Raw genomic sequence first — 7,196 nt, 5'->3', positions numbered from 1 at the left:
CTATATGGAATGCAACCATGTGGAGTATAGAATTACACGATTTGGGTCAATTAGAGCACAGGAGTGCTGCTGGTGAGAATTTCTTAAAGGCAATCAATGATCTACATGAACAAGTAAATTGAAGTTACAAGAAAACAACGAAAATTACAAGCAAAAAGAATATGAAAAGTCGGGAGGTACAGTTCGAACTAGAAGACCTAGTACTAGCACACTTATTCAAGGTGAGGTTTCCAAAATGCGAATGCAACAAATTAAAAATGAAAAAGATTGGGCCTTGCAAAATCCTTCGAAAGTTTTTTGCGAACGCTTATGAGTTGCAGTTACCTCCAGGTATAAGAATCTTGCCCATTTTTGATGTGGTAGATCTGTACCCTTGCATTATTGTCAATGAAGAAGATAGTTCGGAGGGATGAACATGAGACACCCAAAATGAGGAAGAATCGTGGATTAAACAAATGCCTCCAGCAAAGCTTTTAGAGATCGAACAAATCCTAGACATAAAAGTGGCCAGATGGACTCAAAAGAAGGAATATTTACGGTACTTGTTCAAATGGAAGAACCATCCTATTGAGGATAGTTCTTGGTTGGATGCCAGCTAGATTCAAAGCATCAGGTACTCTATTGAAGAGCTCATGGATAGGAGCCATGATTTTAATTTTCCTTGGAAGCCTGATGAAGGAGCATCCAACTGAAAGGCGACAACTGGAATGAATTCTATTTCATTTTTGTTTTTATTTAAAATTTGGGCTGACACAGCGATTGTCATTTAAAATTAAAGAAATAGTAAATTAGGATTAGTTAAATACTAAGAAATTGTTTTAAGAAATTGTCAGGTAACTAGAAGACAGTTTCTCAACTCTGAGGAAACCCTGATAAGGCATAAAAGCCAAACTAGATACCAATTGTGAGGGTCTACCATTTTTTAGGAGAAAGAGAAGTGTTATAAATTGCATTGAATATTTTGTGTGTACATGAAAGCAATTTAAATACAGACTTCTTCTATAAGTAAAGTGATTCTTTTTTGTGCATGACTTATGAAATGGTAATTAAGATATGACTGTGTTACTTTGATAATTAGGCAAACTACAGAATCTCCAAGCGGAACAACATTAAAGAAATTTCATGAAGAATACCGCACTAGAACAAAAACTGCAGTCAAAGCAAACCTAAAAAAGATCAGACGCTTCAAATTTAAATCACAGTTAAAACAACAGGTTAGTTATGGAAGGGTCCTGTCCTATTCCAAGACACAAAATACCAAGGACAAGGCAGTGTGGCAGAGTTCTCCCATGTCCAAGAGAGATTCTAGAAGCAAATATCAAGATATCGCATACACACAGTCAAAGGATTGAACTAAACAAATAGGCAACCATAGGGTTGAAGATCCCTGCTCAGTTTTCCCCTCTTGATAATTGCGATGAAAAATGAAAATGAAACAAGTCTAACCCTAAACCCTTAATCAATTCAACTCAATGGTGAAGGCTAAGCATAGTTACGGAACCAAGGCCTCGTACAAGGGGTAGGGTAAAATTAATTGCAATAAAGAATTTCAATTAATAGCTATTACCATAACCAACAAATATCTGGGGGAGTTAAGTCGCATACTTAACACTTCTTCCTCGAAGTTGGCCACCATGAAGTTTATCGAGACAATGGTGAAGTTGTAAAACAAGAAAGATGGAGAAGCAATAAACATCAAGTAGAGGGAATAAGTTGGGGCCAATGGTGAAGTTGTCAAACAAGAAAGATGGAGAAGCAATAAACATCAAGTACAGAGAATAAGTTGGGGCAATAAGATCCATTGCACTTAAAGTTGAAGTCCATATACTCTAATCTTTCTCTTAAAAGGAAACACATGTTTTTAACCATTAAACCTACTCAAATTATATAACAAAAAGATAAACTTACTCAAACTATATAACAAAAATTTATACCTTAATTAATTTGTTTATTCAACCAATGATATAGATATCCGGTCTCAATAAATTGTATCAAATATTTTATTATATACTATTTTTAGATTTCCAATTAAATTACAAAATTTAATAATTCATATTTCTTAACTAATTTTATATGAATAAACCAATTTATATCTACCATTGCAATTTTATTGTTTTGATGATGAAGTGAGCAAGAAAAATATTATTATAAAATCGACTATCATGGCAGCCAGATATAAGCATGCATTCACATGAAATATAACCCCATCATTCAAGCTCAGTACATCGATAGAACACAAGATGGTAGATAATTGTAAGACTCAGCCAGTTTTTTTTGCGATGAAAGGTTATTTTTATTATATTTTAATAAGAATTTAATAGAAAATCGAATTTAGAATGTTTCACAGAACTTTAACTTTTATGAAATCATATCCTAAAATGTTTATATTATTATTCAAATGATAAAAAGTTTAATAAATCTGGCAATTATAAAATGTCTAATTCTGGATTAGAATAACCTAAATAAAATTCAGTACTAGATTACTGATCAACACCTAACTAATTATGCCATTAACCGGCCTAATTTTCTCAAGCCAGCATGGTTTTACCTAATTTCCAGATAAAAATGTTCTCCGGGATGGAGGTTCTAAGTTAACAACCATCTAAAACCATTGGGGTTTTCCTTAAATGTGATGAAGTTTTGATATAACTTTGGCTCTCATAGCAGAGAAATATTCCAATACGTCGGCCGCATCGGGCAAAATTCGATTCAGTTCATCGGTGGGGCCATCCATGCACTTAACAACGACAACTTCACTGGATCTACTAACACTATATTAATAACCTTTTCGACGATTTTTATATGTACCAACGGCCCTGCGATGTCAACCAAGCCAATCTCATCTCCTCCAAAATACGCTTTTACCGAGCAACTGCTAGTTTGCAGAGCCTCTTCTCACAAAGAAAAGATTGCCAACGATTCTTTAACCTCTTTTTGCTGCTCCTAACCGTGCCCCTTTAAAACTCCCCAAACACTTGGAAGCAACTGCAACCAGCTCTAACTCGTATTGGAAACAGAATAATAAATCTTTATTAAGATTTTTGAAACCTTAAATTGCAAGGTATCGATGCGGCGTAAGAAAAATTAATACAAACTTTCAAAAACCCAAATACCACATAACGAAAATATCGATGCGATCTGGCTGGGTGCAGGTGATTATAAATGGATTAAGTTATCTTATCGTGTACAAAAGCACCTCGGAAGCACGCAAGGGCTCGGTCATATGGGTGTTTAGGCATAAGATTCGGCGCCTTTGTCTCCATGCCTCCTCTATGTATTGCACAATAATGATCGACTGGCTAAGAGTCTTTCCATTGTGGAAGAACACCGGAACCTTCTTGTGAATAGGGTTCGAAGCAGCTGGCTTGTGAATAGGGTGCGAAGCAGCTGGTTTTATTTTCACTCTCCTCCTGGATGAACTCGTAATCAATCCCTTTAAGAGAAAGTGCTATCCGAACCCGCGTCACGTAGGGAGTGCACCTCCAATCGAACAGCTTCATTGTTAGAAATTGCAATTATTCCGGTATTCGGAGTTGGTTTAATTTAGAGAATAATTAATTGAGTGATTGATGGTTTTTATTGGGGTTTACGGTAAGAATTAAGTTTTGTGTGATCAATAAAAAAGCAATAATTCATATTTTGTGTATAAATTTATACTTTATATTCTCTGAGCAAGGCTAATACAAAAGTTTAAAAAAAAAAAACCTCGAATAATAAGTCCAATTAGGAGTGGAAAGTATTTTACGTTGTTGCTACGCTGATCCATAGTCTCAAATCGGATTGAGAAAGCCGTCATAATCAAGCAAGCAAGCCGCCAACCATATTCAAAATGTGGGGTGCGAGAAGATCTGTTGTCGATCCATAAGGCTGTTTAGTTATAAAGTAAATGTATTTTTAGTATGTAGTCTAGCGAGGTGGAGGAATTCTCTAGAAAGTTATGGAAATCTTATTAGAAAATTCGGTGAAGATTTTTGTAAATCCAAATTTTAACTGTTAAACTTCAAAATTTTAAGTATTCTATACTTTATTTTATGATATTGAATCTATTTCCACCATAAAAATAAGATTTAAACACTTCTTTTACAAAATTTTTAAAATTTATTTTAATCCAAATTCCAACCACGGGCAAGCCTAATTAATCGACTCCATTTTTGAGCACCCCGCGACCAACCATAGTGAGGCCCGAAGAAAGTGGATGAGGCACGGTATCGACCACATGAAGAATTTTTAAATTCACATGCACGAGTTTGAATGTGATATGGAAAGGGAGTTTCAAAAATTATCATCCGAAGTGAAAAGTCAAAGCTTCAAAAGGTTTTATTGTTGGGCACACTTTTTGAAAAGTCGTGTGAAGGTTATGCTTTTGAGTTTTATTAATACATGGATTCTGTTTTTTGAAAATGAGTGTTCTATAAAATTAAAAGGGCTATTCATAAATTATTTTTAAAAAGGTTTTGTAAGGTTTATTAAAAAAGGTTTTGTTAGAAGGTTTTTCTTAAAATTAAAAGAGAAAGAAAAAGGTTTTGTAAACTCCGTCACGCTACAAAATTGTTTGGGTTTTTGTCAAGCATGATATTATTTTGGTTGAAAATTATGTTTTACGGGGTACATATTATTTTTTTTTTGGTGGCAATATGGAAGATAGCCTCATGCAATCAGGAAATAAACTATAAAACAAAGGAACGACTATATTCATGGGTCACAAAGCACAACCGAAGCATATTAAGAAAAGAAATTGAAAAGAAGAGGTAAAGATCATTGCCATGGTTAGAGAAGTATAAGTCCTAGTTGAGGAACTAAAAAATCTAGTAGAAGACAAAGAAAAAATTGAGGGTGAGTGGTGTAGCTTCGATTTGCTACCACCTCCTATGTTTACAGGTGAAAATTTTGATCATTGGGTTATCAAAATATTAAGTTTTCTTCAAGATAGGGAGTTAATTGAATACGAATCTAATAACCCATATGACACAATATGTGATGTTTTAGCATTGAATTTTATAAAACAAGCATTGGATGAGAAGTGTTTGTGTAGGGTAGCAAAAGCTACAACTTCCAAGGAAGCATGAAAATTCCTGGAAGGAGAGTTTGGTGCAAGGGAGAGTGACATGCAACATCAGGTTATGTCACAAGAAAATAAGTTAGCCACAGATCTGAGAGTAGATGTGAAAGACTCAAAGAGGAAAGTAGAGCTTTGAGAATCCAACTGAAAATTGGATAATGGTTGTCAAGACCATAAAATTGAAATCCATTATGCAAACATGCATATGGATGAAGAAGACGCAGCAAAGATTGTAGAGAGAGAAGTTGAAACCTTTGTGTGTGAAACAGAGCAAGAGAAAATAAATTCTCAAGGAATCCAATGTAATATGGATGATGCACATGATTGTGAATCCCACTATGATGACACAGTTGGGTGATGACTGCAAAGTGAGATGTGAATTAGTGAATCCAGCCAGTGTTGATGGATTTTGATGAAGTTTAAATTGTCAATGATCACATGCATGCGTGGATATCCCACCATTGTGTAGATGAACATTATATGTTGATGATATGTGCAGTTTCTTTCTTGAAACAGGGATTGATTGTGGTAATATGGTAAGCGCAATGTTTGATGAAACATTTAAGGGTGAAGCTACCACGATACTTTGCTTCTGCTAAAGAAAGAGAAATGACGCTTTGTTTCTTGCGAGCCCATGTAATAGGTCTAGAACCATGAGTGAAGACATAACCTACAATAGACTTCCTATCATTAGGGTCACCAGCCCAATCAGAATCAGTGAAACCATCCAATAGACAAAATGCTTCTGCACTGTAATGAATCCCAAACTAGACTGTACCTTGAACATAGTGAAGTATTCTTTTAGCTTGTTTCCAATGACTTTCATGTGGGTTTTTCATAAACCGAGCAATAAGGCCAAAAGGAAGGAAAGGTTAGGAAAGGTATGGGTCAGATATAGAAGTTTTCCTACAAGTTGACAGTATAAGGTAGCATCAACTTCAGGGGAATTTCAAGTGACTAAAAGTTTGGCTTTAGACTGAAAGGGAGAAGGGGCTGGCTTACAATCTTCCATGTGAAAGTGGTGTAGAAGATCAGAGACATACTTGCACAGGGAAAGCAAAATACCTTCCTTGGATTTCAAGACTTGAAGACTAAGAAAATAATGCAAGTGTCCCATGTTTTTCATTTAAAACTTCTTTTTAAGGCTGAACTTCACATGGTTTATAAGGTTGGGATCACTACCAGTAAGGATAAGATCATCAACATAAAGAACAAGAATGATAATAGACTTACCCACTTTCTTCATGTAGATAGTATTGTGAGAATGACACCTAGAAAAGCCAGTATCTAAAAGAAAGCTATCCATTTTGGCATACCAAGGCCAAGGGGCTTTCTTGAGACCATAAATGGATTTCTTAAGCTGACATACAAGGCTGGAGTCTGTTTGTATATAGTCAGGAGGTTGTTCCATATAGATTTCTTCATGCAAGTCCCCATGCAAGAAGGCAGATTTAACATTCATCTGATGGACTTCCCATTTGAAAGAGGCAACAAGCGAAAGAACAAGGCAGATAGAGTTCATTTTGGCAACAAGCCAGAAGGTTTCAGTATAGTCAATGACTTCAACTTTTGAAAAACCCTTAGCAACAAGACGAGCTTTATGTTTATCAACTTTTCCATCTAGTCCATACTTGGTTCTGTAAACCCATTTGCATCTAACAAGTTTTCATCCCTTTGGATGGCCTAAAGCTTCCGCAAAGGTGTCAGGATCATAATTCGCTAATGCTTGAACCAGTAAATAAGAGGCTCTATCGAACTGAGAACGTGTACGTCGTTGATCTGTAGGATCACCTGCAATAGAACCTGCTGCATCCCGAGTAGCACAGACCCATTTTGGAAGCTGAGGAGCTGAAGGAGGATCCTGAGAAGGTGGAGGGGATTTTCATCCTCAGTGTCATTATCTGAAGAAGAAATATTTGCAGAAGTAGAAGTGATAGAGAGGGGTGGCACATCCGCTGAACTAGGCTCGTAGGCCGATATATTTTCAACAAACTTTACATCTCTTCTAATGATAACATTTTTGGACTTAAGTGGAATATGTCTATATCCTTTGACATCTTCAAAATATATAACAAAAGTACATTTTTCACTCTTAGGTTCTAAGGATTTATGTTTCTCATCTAGAATATGGGCCCAT

The 7,196-nt window shown here is 35.7% G+C and overlaps 1 pseudogene; it reads right to left on the bottom strand.

Annotated features, from left to right (window-relative positions):
• Positions 1 to 2,709: 2,709 nt before the first annotated feature.
• On the bottom strand, positions 2,710 to 3,500 carry LOC149204643 (putative glutathione S-transferase; annotated as a pseudogene).
• Between the last annotated feature and the right edge of the window lie 3,696 nt (positions 3,501 to 7,196).

The sequence above is a fragment of the Pinus tabuliformis genome, chromosome 1_2 (assembly GCF_031772625.1).
Source record: "Pinus tabuliformis cultivar Carrire ecotype Pingquan chromosome 1_2, CPIR1, whole genome shotgun sequence".
NCBI lineage: Eukaryota > Viridiplantae > Streptophyta > Pinopsida > Pinales > Pinaceae > Pinus > Pinus tabuliformis.
This window is presented reverse-complemented; position numbering and strand designations above follow the sequence as displayed.